The sequence below is a fragment of the Seriola aureovittata genome, chromosome 24, assembly GCF_021018895.1.
Source record: "Seriola aureovittata isolate HTS-2021-v1 ecotype China chromosome 24, ASM2101889v1, whole genome shotgun sequence".
In the NCBI taxonomy this organism is placed as follows: Eukaryota; Metazoa; Chordata; class Actinopteri; order Carangiformes; family Carangidae; genus Seriola; species Seriola aureovittata.
This window is the reverse complement of record NC_079387.1, coordinates 164,623-177,145: the sequence shown is the minus strand read 5'-3', so window position 1 is coordinate 177,145 and position 12,523 is coordinate 164,623. Positions and strand designations below refer to the sequence as shown.

Genomic DNA, 12,523 nt, shown 5'->3' with positions numbered 1-12,523 from the left:
GCGACAAATACCCTCTTTAAACATGATGATCATGTCCGTCATGCACGAAGCTACGTGTTTATGTCTAGCGCAGGAGCCTTTCCTTTTCAGCGTTTGCTTGTTGCTTTGGCTCTCAACATGTCAACTTTGTAACATTTTAATAGAAAAGTGTCTTTACATTGTGATCTGTGCTGTCCCCAAAAGTGCAGCCAGGTGCAGAGTAACAGTTGTTGAAGCAGGAGCAGCAGCGTCCTCTGCTGATTGCAAAGAGATGCGAAAAAGCTTACAGCACCTGGTATTCCCAGGCGGTCTCCCATCCAAGTACTAACCAGGCCCGACCCTGCTTGGCTTCCGAGATCGGACGAGATCGAGCGTGTTCAGAGTGGTATGGCCGGAAGCGAGAGGGAGCGCGACAAATACCCTCTTTAAACATGATGATCATGTCCGTCATGCACGAAGCTACGTGTTTATGTCTAGCGCAGGAGCCTTTCCTTTTCAGCGTTTGCTTGTTGCTTTGGCTCTCAACATGTCAACTTTGTAACATTTTAATACAAAAGTGTCTTTACATTGTGATCTGTGCTGTCCCCAAAAGTGCAGCCAGGTGCAGAGTAACAGGTTGTTGAAGCAGGAGCAGCAGCGTCCTCTGCTGATTGCAAAGAGATGCGAAAAAGCTTACAGCACCTGGTATTCCCAGGCGGTCTCCCATCCAAGTACTAACCAGGCCCGACCCTGCTTGGCTTCCGAGATCGGACGAGATCGGACGAGAGCGCGACAAATACCCTCTTTAAACATGATGATCATGTCCTTCATGCACGAAGCTAGGTGTTTATGTCAAGCGCAGGAGCCTTTCCTTTTCAGCGTTTGCTTGTTGCTTTGGCTCTCAACATGTCAACTTTGTAACATTTTAATACAAAAGTGTCTTTACATTGTGATCTGTGCTGTCCCCAAAAGTGCAGCCAGGTGCAGAGTAACAGGTTGTTGAAGCAGGAGCAGCAGCGTCCTCTGCTGATTGCAAAGAGATGCGAAAAAGCTTACAGCACCTGGTATTCCCAGGCGGTCTCCCATCCAAGTACTAACCAGGCCCGACCCTGCTTGGCTTCCGAGATCGGACGAGATCGAGCGTGTTCAGAGTGGTATGGCCGTAAGCGAGAGGGAGCGCGACAAATACCCTCTTTAAACATGAAGATCATGTCCTTCATGCACGAAGCTAGGTGTTTATGTCTAGCGCAGGAGCCTTTCCTTTTCAGCGTTTGCTTGTTGCTTTGGCTCTCAACATGTCAACTTTGTAACATTTTAATACAAAAGTGTCTTTACATTGTGATCTGTGCTGTCCCCAAAAGTGCAGCCAGGTGCAGAGTAACAGGTTGTTGAAGCAGGAGCAGCAGCGTCCTCTGCTGATTGCAAAGAGATGCGAAAAAGCTTACAGCACCTGGTATTCCCAGGCGGTCTCCCATCCAAGTACTAACCAGGCCCGACCCTGCTTGGCTTCCGAGATCGGACGAGATCGGACGAGAGCGCGACAAATACCCTCTTTAAACATGATGATCATGTCCTTCATGCACGAAGCTACGTGTTTATGTCTAGCGCAGGAGCCTTTCCTTTTCAGCGTTTGCTTGTTGCTTTGGCTCTCAACATGTCAACTTTGTAACATTTTAATACAAAAGTGTCTTTACATTGTGATCTGTGCTGTCCCCAAAAGTGCAGCCAGGTGCAGAGTAACAGGTTGTTGAAGCAGGAGCAGCAGCGTCCTCTGCTGATTGCAAAGAGATGCGAAAAAGCTTACAGCACCTGGTATTCCCAGGCGGTCTCCCATCCAAGTACTAACCAGGCCCGACCCTGCTTGGCTTCCGAGATCGTACGAGATCGGGCGTGTTCAGAGTGGTATGGCCGTAAGCGAGAGGGAGCGCGACAAATACCCTCTTTAAACATGATGATCATGTCCTTTATGCACGAAGCTACGTCTTTATGTCTAGCGCAGGAGCCTTTCCTTTTCAGCGTTTGCTTGTTGCTTTGGCTCTCAACATGTCAACTTTGTAACATTTTAATAGAAAAGTGTCTTTACATTGTGATCTGTGCTGTCCCCAAAAGTGCAGCCAGGTGCAGAGTAACAGGTTGTTGAAGCAGGAGCAGCAGCGTCCTCTGCTGATTGCAAAGAGATGCGAAAACGCTTACAGCACCTGGTATTCCCAGGCGGTCTCCCATCCAAGTACTAACCAGGCCCGACCCTGCTTGGCTTCCGAGATCGGACGAGATCGGGCGTTTTCAGAGTGGTATGGCCGTAAGCGAGAGGGAGCGCGACAAATACCCTCTTTAAACATGATGATCATGTCCTTCATGCACGAAGCTAGGTGTTTATGTCTAGCGCAGGAGCCTTTCCTTTTCAGCGTTTGCTTGTTGCTTTGGCTCTCAACATGTCAACTTTGTAACATTTTAATACAAAAGTGTCTTTACATTGTGATCTGTGCTGTCCCCAAAAGTGCAGCCAGGTGCAGAGTAACAGGTTGTTGAAGCAGGAGCAGCAGCGTCCTCTGCTGATTGCAAAGAGATGCGAAAAAGCTTACAGCACCTGGTATTCCCAGGCGGTCTCCCATCCAAGTACTAACCAGGCCCGACCCTGCTTGGCTTCCGAGATCGGACGAGATCGGGCGTGTTCAGAGTGGTATGGCCGTAAGCGAGAGGGAGCGCGACAAATACCCTCTTTAAACATGATGGTCATGTCCTTCATGCACGAAGCTAGGTGTTTATGTCCAGCGCAGGAGCCTTTCCTTTTCAGCGTTTGCTTGTTGCTTTGGCTCTCAACATGTCAACTTTGTAACATTTTAATACAAAAGTGTCTTTACATTGTGATCTGTGCTGTCCCCAAAAGTGCAGCCAGGTGCAGAGTAACAGGTTGTTGAAGCAGGAGCAGCAGCGTCCTCTGCTGATTGCAAAGAGATGCGAAAAAGCTTACAGCACCTGGTATTCCCAGGCGGTCTCCCATCCAAGTACTAACCAGGCCCGACCCTGCTTGGCTTCCGAGATCGGGCGTGTTTTTTTTTTTTTTATCTTTTATTATGAAAATATATTTTGTTTGAAAATACATTTTGCATACATGCTACAAGCTCAGACAATCAATGACATTCATTCAATCATCATTATAGTTATTTACATAACAAAAAACCCCCCAAAAAATCTCCCACAAAACTAAATCAAAATAAAAAACCATGAAAATAACATACAAAATCTGTATGTTGTAATTTACTTACAGAATTTCTTTCTGAAAATATTTCTTATTTCAAAATTATGTCATGGTTTGCTATGGCAGACACTTTTTGTTAGTTTTGTTTTGGAGTTTTTGCACTTCCTGTTTTATTTTGTATTGGTTTCCTTGAGTGTCTGTGTGTTGCTTCTTGTCATCGTCCTGTTTCTGTGTAGTGATTGTCTGCCCCGCACTAATGTGTTTCACCTGTGTTCAATCATCCTTGTCTATATAGTCCTTGTGCTCCCCTTTGTCTGTGTCGGTTCGTCCCTTTTTTGTTCAGGGTTTGTTCACGTCTGTTCACGTCTGTTCATGTCACGTTCATGCCATGTTCATGCCATGTTCATGTTTGGATTTTGGATATTTGTTTAATAAACCTGCCTGCACCGTCTCCCATGTGTTAGCTGCATTTGGGTCCTACTTACCTCGCAAAAACCCTGACAGAACGAACCGACCAGAAATGGACCCAGCGGTCTACGCCAGCCTCATGGCTTTTTTGAGTGTTCATCCATCCTGTCAGCAAGCGCCCTCGTCGGTCATCAGATCGCTGTTCACGCTGCCTGACCCCTTCTCGGACTCGGACCTGGAGGACTCTGACCTGGAGGACCCTGACGAGTCCCCTTTCAGGGGAACTCGTCTGGCAATTTTCAGGGGATCTCGTGGAAGCCAAAGAAGGCCAGGTAATCACGGCTCCCGTCGCCATGGGGAGGCTCGGCCTCGGCCCCAGCCCCAGGTTTCTCGCTTCCAGCCCAAGCCAAAGTCCAAGGTCCACCGCTTCCAGCCCAAGCCCCAGCGACCCCGGTGTCCAGAACCTCTACTCCCCTGTGGGAAGGAGCCCTCGCCGACCACCCTGGCTGACGCATCAGCTGTTCCAGCGTCGGGGGTTCCAGTTGGCGTTTCGTCGGCTCCTGCCCCACCTCCGTAAGCGAGAGGGAGCGCGACAAATACCCTCTTTAAACATGACGATCATGTCCTTCATGCACGAAGCTACGTCTTTATGTCTAGCGCAGGAGCCTTTCCTTTTCAGCGTTTGCTTGTTGCTTTGGCTCTCAACATGTCAACTTTGTAACATTTTAATACAAAAGTGTCTTTACATTGTGATCTGTGCTGTCCCCAAAAGTGCAGCCAGGTGCAGAGTAACAGGTTGTTGAAGCAGGAGCAGCAGCGTCCTCTGCTGATTGCAAAGAGATGCGAAAACGCTTACAGCACCTGGTATTCCCAGGCGGTCTCCCATCCAAGTACTAACCAGGCCCGACCCTGCTTGGCTTCCGAGATCGGGCGTGTTCAGAGTGGTATGGCCGTAAGCGAGAGGGAGCGCGACAAATACCCTCTTTAAACATGATGATCATGTCCGTCATGCACGAAGCTACGTCTTTATGTCTAGCGCAGGAGCCTTTCCTTTTCAGCGTTTGCTTGTTGCTTTGGCTCTCAACATGTCAACTTTGTAACATTTTAATACAAAAGTGTCTTTACATTGTGATCTGTGCTGTCCCCAAAAGTGCAGCCAGGTGCAGAGTAACAGGTTGTTGAAGCAGGAGCAGCAGCGTCCTCTGCTGATTGCAAAGAGATGCGAAAAAGCTTACAGCACCTGGTATTCCCAGGCGGTCTCCCATCCAAGTACTAACCAGGCCCGACCCTGCTTGGCTTCCGAGATCGGGCGTGTTCAGAGTGGTATGGCCGTAAGCGAGAGGGAGCGCGACAAATACCCTCTTTAAACATGACGATCATGTCCTTCATGCACGAAGCTACGTGTTTATGTCTAGCGCAGGAGCCTTTCCTTTTCAGCGTTTGCTTGTTGCTTTGGCTCTCAACATGTCAACTTTGTAACATTTTAATAGAAAAGTGTCTTTACATTGTGATCTGTGCTGTCCCCAAAAGTGCAGCCAGGTGCAGAGTAACAGGTTGTTGAAGCAGGAGCAGCAGCGTCCTCTGCTGATTGCAAAGAGATGCGAAAACGCTTACAGCACCTGGTATTCCCAGGCGGTCTCCCATCCAAGTACTAACCAGGCCCGACCCTGCTTGGCTTCCGAGATCGGGCGTGTTTTTTTTTTTTTATCTTTTATTATGAAAATATATTTTGTTTGAAAATACATTTTGCATACATGCTACAAGCTCAGACAATCAATGACATTCATTCAATCATCATTATAGTTATTTACATAACAAAAAACCCCCCAAAAAATCTCCCACAAAACTAAATCAAAATAAAAAACCATGAAAATAACATACAAAATCTGTATGTTGTAATTTACTTACAGAATTTCTTTCTGAAAATATTTCTTATTTCAAAATTATGTCATGGTTTGCTATGGCAGACACTTTTTGTTAGTTTTGTTTTGGAGTTTTTGCACTTCCTGTTTTATTTTGTATTGGTTTCCTTGAGTGTCTGTGTGTTGCTTCTTGTCATCGTCCTGTTTCTGTGTAGTGATTGTCTGCCCCGCACTAATGTGTTTCACCTGTGTTCAATCATCCTTGTCTATATAGTCCTTGTGCTCCCCTTTGTCTGTGTCGGTTCGTCCCTTTTTTGTTCAGGGTTTGTTCACGTCTGTTCACGTCTGTTCACGTCTGTTCACGTCTGTTCACGTCTGTTCACGTCTGTTCACGTCTGTTCACGTCTGTTCACGTCTGTTCACGTCTGTTCACGTCTGTTCACGTCTGTTCACGTCTGTTCACGTCTGTTCACGTCTGTTCACGTCTGTTCACGTCTGTTCACGTCTGTTCACGTCTGTTCACGTCTGTTCACGTCTGTTCACGTCTGTTCACGTCTGTTCACGTCTGTTCACGTCTGTTCACGTCTGTTCACGTCTGTTCACGTCTGTTCACGTCTGTTCACGTCTGTTCACGTCTGTTCACGTCTGTTCACGTCTGTTCACGTCTGTTCACGTCTGTTCACGTCTGTTCATGTCACGTTCATGCCATGTTCATGTTTGGATTTTGGATATTTGTTTAATAAACCTGCCTGCACCGTCTCCCATGTGTTAGCTGCATTTGGGTCCTACTTACCTCGCAAAAACCCTGACAGAACGAACCGACCAGAAATGGACCCAGCGGTCTACGCCAGCCTCATGGCTTTTTTGAGTGTTCATCCATCCTGTCAGCAAGCGCCCTCGTCGGTCATCAGATCGCTGTTCACGCTGCCTGACCCCTTCTCGGACTCGGACCTGGAGGACTCTGACCTGGAGGACCCTGACGAGTCCCCTTTCAGGGGAACTCGCCTGGCAATTTTCAGGGGATCTCGTGGAGGCCAAAGAAGGCCAGGTAATCACGGCTCCCGTCGCCATGGGGAGGCTCGGCCTCGGCCCCAGCCCCAGGTTTCTCGCTTCCAGCCCAAGCCCCAGCGACCCCGGTGTCCAGAACCTCTACTCCCCTGTGGGAAGGAGCCCTCGCCGACCACCCTGGCTGACGCATCAGCTGTTCCAGCGTCGGGGGTTCCAGTTGGCGTTTCGTCGGCTCCTGCCCCACCTCCTGGGTCGATCATCCCGGCCGGCGCATCAGCTGTCTCAGCGTCGGGGGTTCCAGTTGGCGTTTCGTCGGCTCCTGCCCCACCTCCTGGGTCGATCATCCCGGCCGGCGCATCAGCTGTCTCAGCGTCGGGGGTCCCGGTCGATTCCTCCCTAGCCCCTGAATTGGGTGGGCTGGACAAAGTCTCCCCTGCTCCTCCTGTCCTGTCGCCGGTCCAGCTGACTCCAGACTCTTGTTCCCAGTCAGTGGTCCGGCCGATCCCTGCTCCTCGTTCCCTGCCGTTGGTCCGGCCGAATCCTGTCCCTCATGTCCAGTCGGCACTCCAGCTGACTCCTGACTCTGGTTCCTGGTCAGTGGTCCGGCCGATCCCTGCTCCTCATTTCCTGTCGGCGGTCGCTGCTCCGTGTTCCCCGGCGGCGTCTACGACTGTTCCTGTCCCTCCTATGGTGTCGGCGGCCGCTGCTCCATGTTCCCCGGCGGCGTCGACGACTGTTCCTGTCTTTCCTGTGGTGTCTACGGCCGCTGCTTCGTGTTCTCCAGCGGCGTCGATGACGGCTACTGGTGTGACATCACCACCTCTCCTGGTTCCTGATGTGACGTCACTGCTTCTCATGGCTCCTGATGTGAGGTCACCACCTCTCCTGGCTCCAGCCATGACATCACCCCCGCTCGTGGTTCCTGCCAGGGCACCACTCCCATTGATTCTTGCCCTGACTCAGCCCATGTGGCTCCTGGTGTCCTTGACTCCTGCCAGGGTGCCACCTCCAGTGGTCCCTGACTCTGTGCCGCCTCCGGTGGTCCCTGACTCTGTTCCGCCCCCGGTGGTCCCTGACTCTGCGCCGCCCCTGGTGGCCCCTGACTCTGCGCCGCCCCCGGTGGCCCCTGACTATGTGCCGCCCACGGTGGTCCCTGACACTGTGCCGCCCCCGGTGGTCCGGCCGATCTCTGTTCCTCGTGTCCTGATGGTGGTCCAGCTGACTACTGTCCCTGGAACCAAGTCAGCTCCTGTTCGCCTTCCAGAGTGGCGACGCCATCCTCCGGCTCGACCTCCGGAGAGACCACGTCTTCGTCGCCGTCCTCCTGCTCGACCTCCGGAGAAACCCTGTCTTCACCGCCGGCCTCCAGAACGGCTCCGTCCGTTTGCCCGACCTCCGGGTCGCCCCACTGAACTGCCAAGCCTGTCCATAAGGCCTCCGCCTCGTCCCCCTGAGTTGCCATGTGTTGCCTCTGAGCATCGGAAGATGCTGTCCACTGGCCCCTGGATCCCTCCTCGCGCCCGAGTTTATGTTTTTGTTTAGGGTCGTCTGGGATTCGACCCTTAAGGGGGGGATTCTGTCATGGTTTGCTATGGCAGACACTTTTTGTTAGTTTTGTTTTGGAGTTTTTGCACTTCCTGTTTTATTTTGTATTGGTTTCCTTGAGTGTCTGTGTGTTGCTTCTTGTCATGGTCCTGTTTCTGTGTAGTGATTGTCTGCCCCGCCCTAATGTGTTTCACCTGTGTTCAATCATCCTTGTCTATATAGTCCTTGTGCTCCCCTTTGTCTGTGTCGGTTCGTCCCTTTTTAGTTCAGGGTTTGTTCACGTCTGTTCGCGTCTGTTCATGTCACGTTCATGCCATGTTCATGTTTGGATTTTGGATTTTTGTTTAATAAACCTGCCTGCACCGTCTCCCATGTGTTAGCTGCATTTGGGTCCTACTTACCTCGCAAAAACCCTGACAAATTATTGTTTTGCATACTTACTACTTACTTTTTTCTCACAAACATACATGTATACCTCATTATAATCATTTACATACTCCACACAGAAAACTTAAAAAATTATAGGGAAAAAACTCCCTTTTAAATTAAATCTTACCAACAAAGTAGCTCAAAAACAAACCTCAAAATCATACTTTCTCAAACCTGTAAAACCCTCACATTTTCTTACCCTTTCACCAGTGCCACAACAACCTCCCTCTCTCCTCTACAGAGATGAGCTTGTTGTCTTTTAAGAAGAACTGAGTAAAATTGTCAGCCTCATGCACAAATCTTAACTTTACCTGCTTACGTACAATGTTCTTAAAAATAGGCCAGACTGAATGAATTCAATTTTCAAAATGTGCCAAATTCCTCCTTGTCCTAATGGCCCATCTGGCATGGCTTAACAGGAACTTGCACAAGTCTGCATTTTTCACTCTACTTTCCTCCCATACCCCAAACGACAAGAAGACCTCCCAAGAGTCTCTCTCATCCCAAATTAATCCCAATTTTTCACATAAACAATTTCGTAATAACACAAAAAAATCATTTAACTCTGTACATACCTCAAACATATGCAATAGAGTTTCCGGCATTAAACCACATACATCACACTCCCTTTCAATCTCTCTATTTAACTGATGCAATATCACATTTGTAAAGATTTTATTATGTCTTATCTTGAAATCATTATCCTCGGCTTCTAAACTATTTCCTTTGACCCGCCACTTTCCCCAGATCTGCTTTTCATTCAAATATGGAAATACATTTGACCAATATTTCAGGGATGCTGGTACTTGTACTACATTATCCAACAATTTTCCATATAATAACTTACATTTGAAATCTTTAAAACCTATTAGTTTCTCTCCATTTTTGCAAAATAAATCTGGTAACTCTTTTACCCTCACTGTTACCACTTTTTTGGATATTAACAAAGACCAAGCTGTTGGGATACTTTGCAGGATCATTTTATAATCGTTCTCTATTGTTTTATATCTCACATTTTCATCTATCATTTGCACAGTATCATAAATCGCTTTAGTTGACAAAAACCCCGGTATAAATTCATACATAACATCTTTCATTTGCAGTAAACCTGCCTTCATCATGTTCATATTACACAATAATTTACCTTCTTTTTTTACACATTCATTTAAAAAAATGGGCATGTTCCTTACTTGTTCTATTGTTTTGCACTCATACACAATATGCTTCATAAATTCCGCTTGAACAGACAGGATCTCTCTATAAAAAGTTGGGAGGCCTGCTGTCATCGTTTGCTTCAATTGCATTAACAGCACAAAATCACCTATATTGTATATACTATTCAAATAAAATTTCGTCATACTTTTCCATACATATTTTGTTGAATCATATAAATATTTCTGACTACCAATTTCAACCCCCCCTCCTCATATTTCCCAATTAATGTCTTCCTTGCTATTTTCCCCACTTTTGCTCCCCACATAAACACAGTTACCATTTCATTCAGTTTATTTAATACCCACACGGGTAAATCTATTATTGCTAATAAATTATTTAACTTAGACAGTATTAAATAATTCCATACCATTATTTTGCCATTTAATTTTAAATTTCTCATTGTCCAATAGTTTAAAACCGTACTGGTCCTATTTATTACCTCTGTCCACGCTAAATCTCTTGCTTCCATATTATCCTTACCTATATAAATTCCCAGTAACTTCAAGTTTCCAGTATTTATTTTAAAAGGCACTTCTATTTGTTGTGGGGCTGGCATATTAAAAAACATAATCTCAGATTTTCCAAAATTTACACATGCACCCGAGGCTTGACCATACATGTTTAATACCTCTATTGCTTTATGGACACTACTCATATTTTCTAATAGCAAGGTTGTATCGTCCGCAAATTGCTGGACAACACACACATCCCCTCCCGGCAACTTAATCCCCTTTATTAAATTATCTCTCTTTAATAACTTCCCCAACGGCTCCACACCGATGGTGTATAATATAGATGAGAGAGGACAACCCTGCCTCACCGATCGCTGTATCAGAAAAGGATCAGTTAATACTCCATTACATTTTACCCTCCCTACAGCATTAGCATATATCATTCTGATCCAACTAAAAAATCTTCTTCCAAATCCCACTTTCTCTAAAACACTAAACAAGTAGTCATGTTCTACTCTATCAAAAGCCTTATTGAAATCAATTTTTACAATGATTCCTTCTGTTTTTGACATATTTAAAAACTCAACTACATCTCTCACCGAACACACAATATCACTTACTTCTCTCCCTGGTACACTATATGCTTGAGTCGGCTCAATTATTGAATGTAAGCTTTGTTTGACTCTATTGGCAAAAATTTTCATTAAGATCTTGTAATCCGTATTGAGAAGAGTGATCGGCCGATAGTTTTTTAAATCTTGCCTGTCATCCTTCTTGTGAATCAAAGTAATTACACCCTCTGCCATTGACTTAGGCATACGTTGTACTATTTCCATCTGTCTATATAAATTTACTAACACAGGTATTAAAACATCACTAAAAGTTTTATAGAAATTTGTTGTTAACCCATCACTACCTGGACTTTTATTTACCACCAACTGATTAATTGCACTACTCACTTCTACATCCTTAATTTCTTGCTCACAGAGCAATTGATCAGCCGTAGATATAGTTGATGTCATGCATTTCAGAATCTCTTGAGTAACTTTAAGATTTGATTTTTCCGACTTAAATAAACTCTGATAAAATTTTTGTACAGTTTCCAATATTTCTACAAAAGATGTTTTTACCTCTCCTTTTTCATCCTTGATTTCATTTATATAACATTTTCTCTGTTTTCGCTTTTCCATGTTTAAAAAGAACGCTGTATTCCTCTCTCCCTCCACAGCATATTGTGCTTTACTTCTTATAATTGCACCTTCACACTTCACCCTTTCCATTTCTTTTAATTCTTTTTGAGTTTTCCAGAGACCTAACTCATCCACTGGATGTTGAGTTTTTAATAATTCAATCTGTCTTTTTAACAAATATTCTTTTCTTTTTGATTTATTCGCCATTCTCTTGGCATAATTTATACTTTTTTTTTTTTATTTCCTTTTTTACATTTTCCCACCTCTCTAAAATATCTTCCCCATTTACAGTTTCTGAAAACTCAGAACGAATTAAGTTCTTAATTGACACTACATACTCTCTATTTGTCAATAAATTTGCATTAAGATGCCATACACCCCCCCCCTTTCCTCTCCCTTTGATTCCACCCCCACCCAAACAAAAGCATGATCACGCAAAAAATTCAAATTAAAGCGCACAGTATTAAACATTCCCACCATCATTTTTTTTACCAAAACCAAATCAATTCTACTGCGTTTTATCAGTCCCAAATGACTCTGCACCCTTGTATAGTCTCTTCCTTTTGTGTGCTGATGTCTCCATAAGTCACATAAGTTATTCACATTCATCAGATTTTGCAACACTGTCCTGGACATATCTTGTCTCCACTTGCAGTTTTCATTAACATCCATTGTACTTTGCTTGAGATTAAAATCTCCCATTATGATGTCACAATCTTTTCCTGTCTGTGTTATGGTTTTTATGAACTGTGTCCTTTCCACCTCATCATTAGGTGCATATACGTTCATGATCGTCCATTGTTTTTTATCTACAGTTAATCTGATTTTTATCCACCGTCCTTCTGCATCTTTACTGACACAAATAGCACCACAATCAACACAATTTCTTAAAATTATGCTAACCCCCCTCGCAATACCTGAACCAAAACTTGAAAAATATTGGCCTTGCCATCTTTTCATACACCTCTCTTCAAAGTTTTTGTCCCAATGAGTTTCTTGTAGACACAACACGTTACTATCACAGAGGTTCATAACTTTTTCAAACTTGGCTATGTCTCTTAGCCCATTGACATTTAAAGAAATGAAAGAGAACATCATCAAAAAAAACACAGGGGGAAAAAAAACCTAAAAACTACTAGATTGTGGTGCATATTTAGTCTGTTTATACATTATCTTATTCACTTTTTATTTTTTGCTTTCTTCTTAGCCCTTAATCGTCTCAACGACACCTGCGTGGGGCTCTTTCCCCCCTCCGTT

General features: G+C 45.2%; 5 non-coding genes and 2 pseudogenes across 5 annotated transcripts; all 7 read right to left on the bottom strand.

The window, feature by feature from the left end:
• Nucleotides 1-259: 259 nt before the first annotated feature.
• On the bottom strand, nt 260-378 carry LOC130165784 (5S ribosomal RNA). The gene has a single exon (XR_008826995.1). It is a non-coding gene; the product is annotated as a 5S ribosomal RNA (ribosomal RNA).
• A 629-nt stretch (nt 379-1,007) lies between these two features.
• LOC130165757 (5S ribosomal RNA) lies at nt 1,008-1,126 on the bottom strand. Its single transcript, XR_008826970.1, has one exon. It is a non-coding gene; the product is annotated as a 5S ribosomal RNA (ribosomal RNA).
• A 629-nt stretch (nt 1,127-1,755) lies between these two features.
• On the bottom strand, nt 1,756-1,874 carry LOC130165756 (5S ribosomal RNA). Its single transcript, XR_008826969.1, has one exon. It is a non-coding gene; the product is annotated as a 5S ribosomal RNA (ribosomal RNA).
• Nucleotides 1,875-2,144: 270 nt separating this feature from the next.
• Nucleotides 2,145-2,263, bottom strand: LOC130165738 (5S ribosomal RNA). The gene has a single exon (XR_008826952.1). It is a non-coding gene; the product is annotated as a 5S ribosomal RNA (ribosomal RNA).
• Nucleotides 2,264-2,533: 270 nt separating this feature from the next.
• On the bottom strand, nt 2,534-2,652 carry LOC130165717 (5S ribosomal RNA). Its single transcript, XR_008826932.1, has one exon. It is a non-coding gene; the product is annotated as a 5S ribosomal RNA (ribosomal RNA).
• A 1,762-nt stretch (nt 2,653-4,414) lies between these two features.
• LOC130165831 (5S ribosomal RNA) lies at nt 4,415-4,523 on the bottom strand (annotated as a pseudogene).
• Nucleotides 4,524-4,793: 270 nt separating this feature from the next.
• LOC130165823 (5S ribosomal RNA) lies at nt 4,794-4,902 on the bottom strand (annotated as a pseudogene).
• Between the last annotated feature and the right edge of the window lie 7,621 nt (nt 4,903-12,523).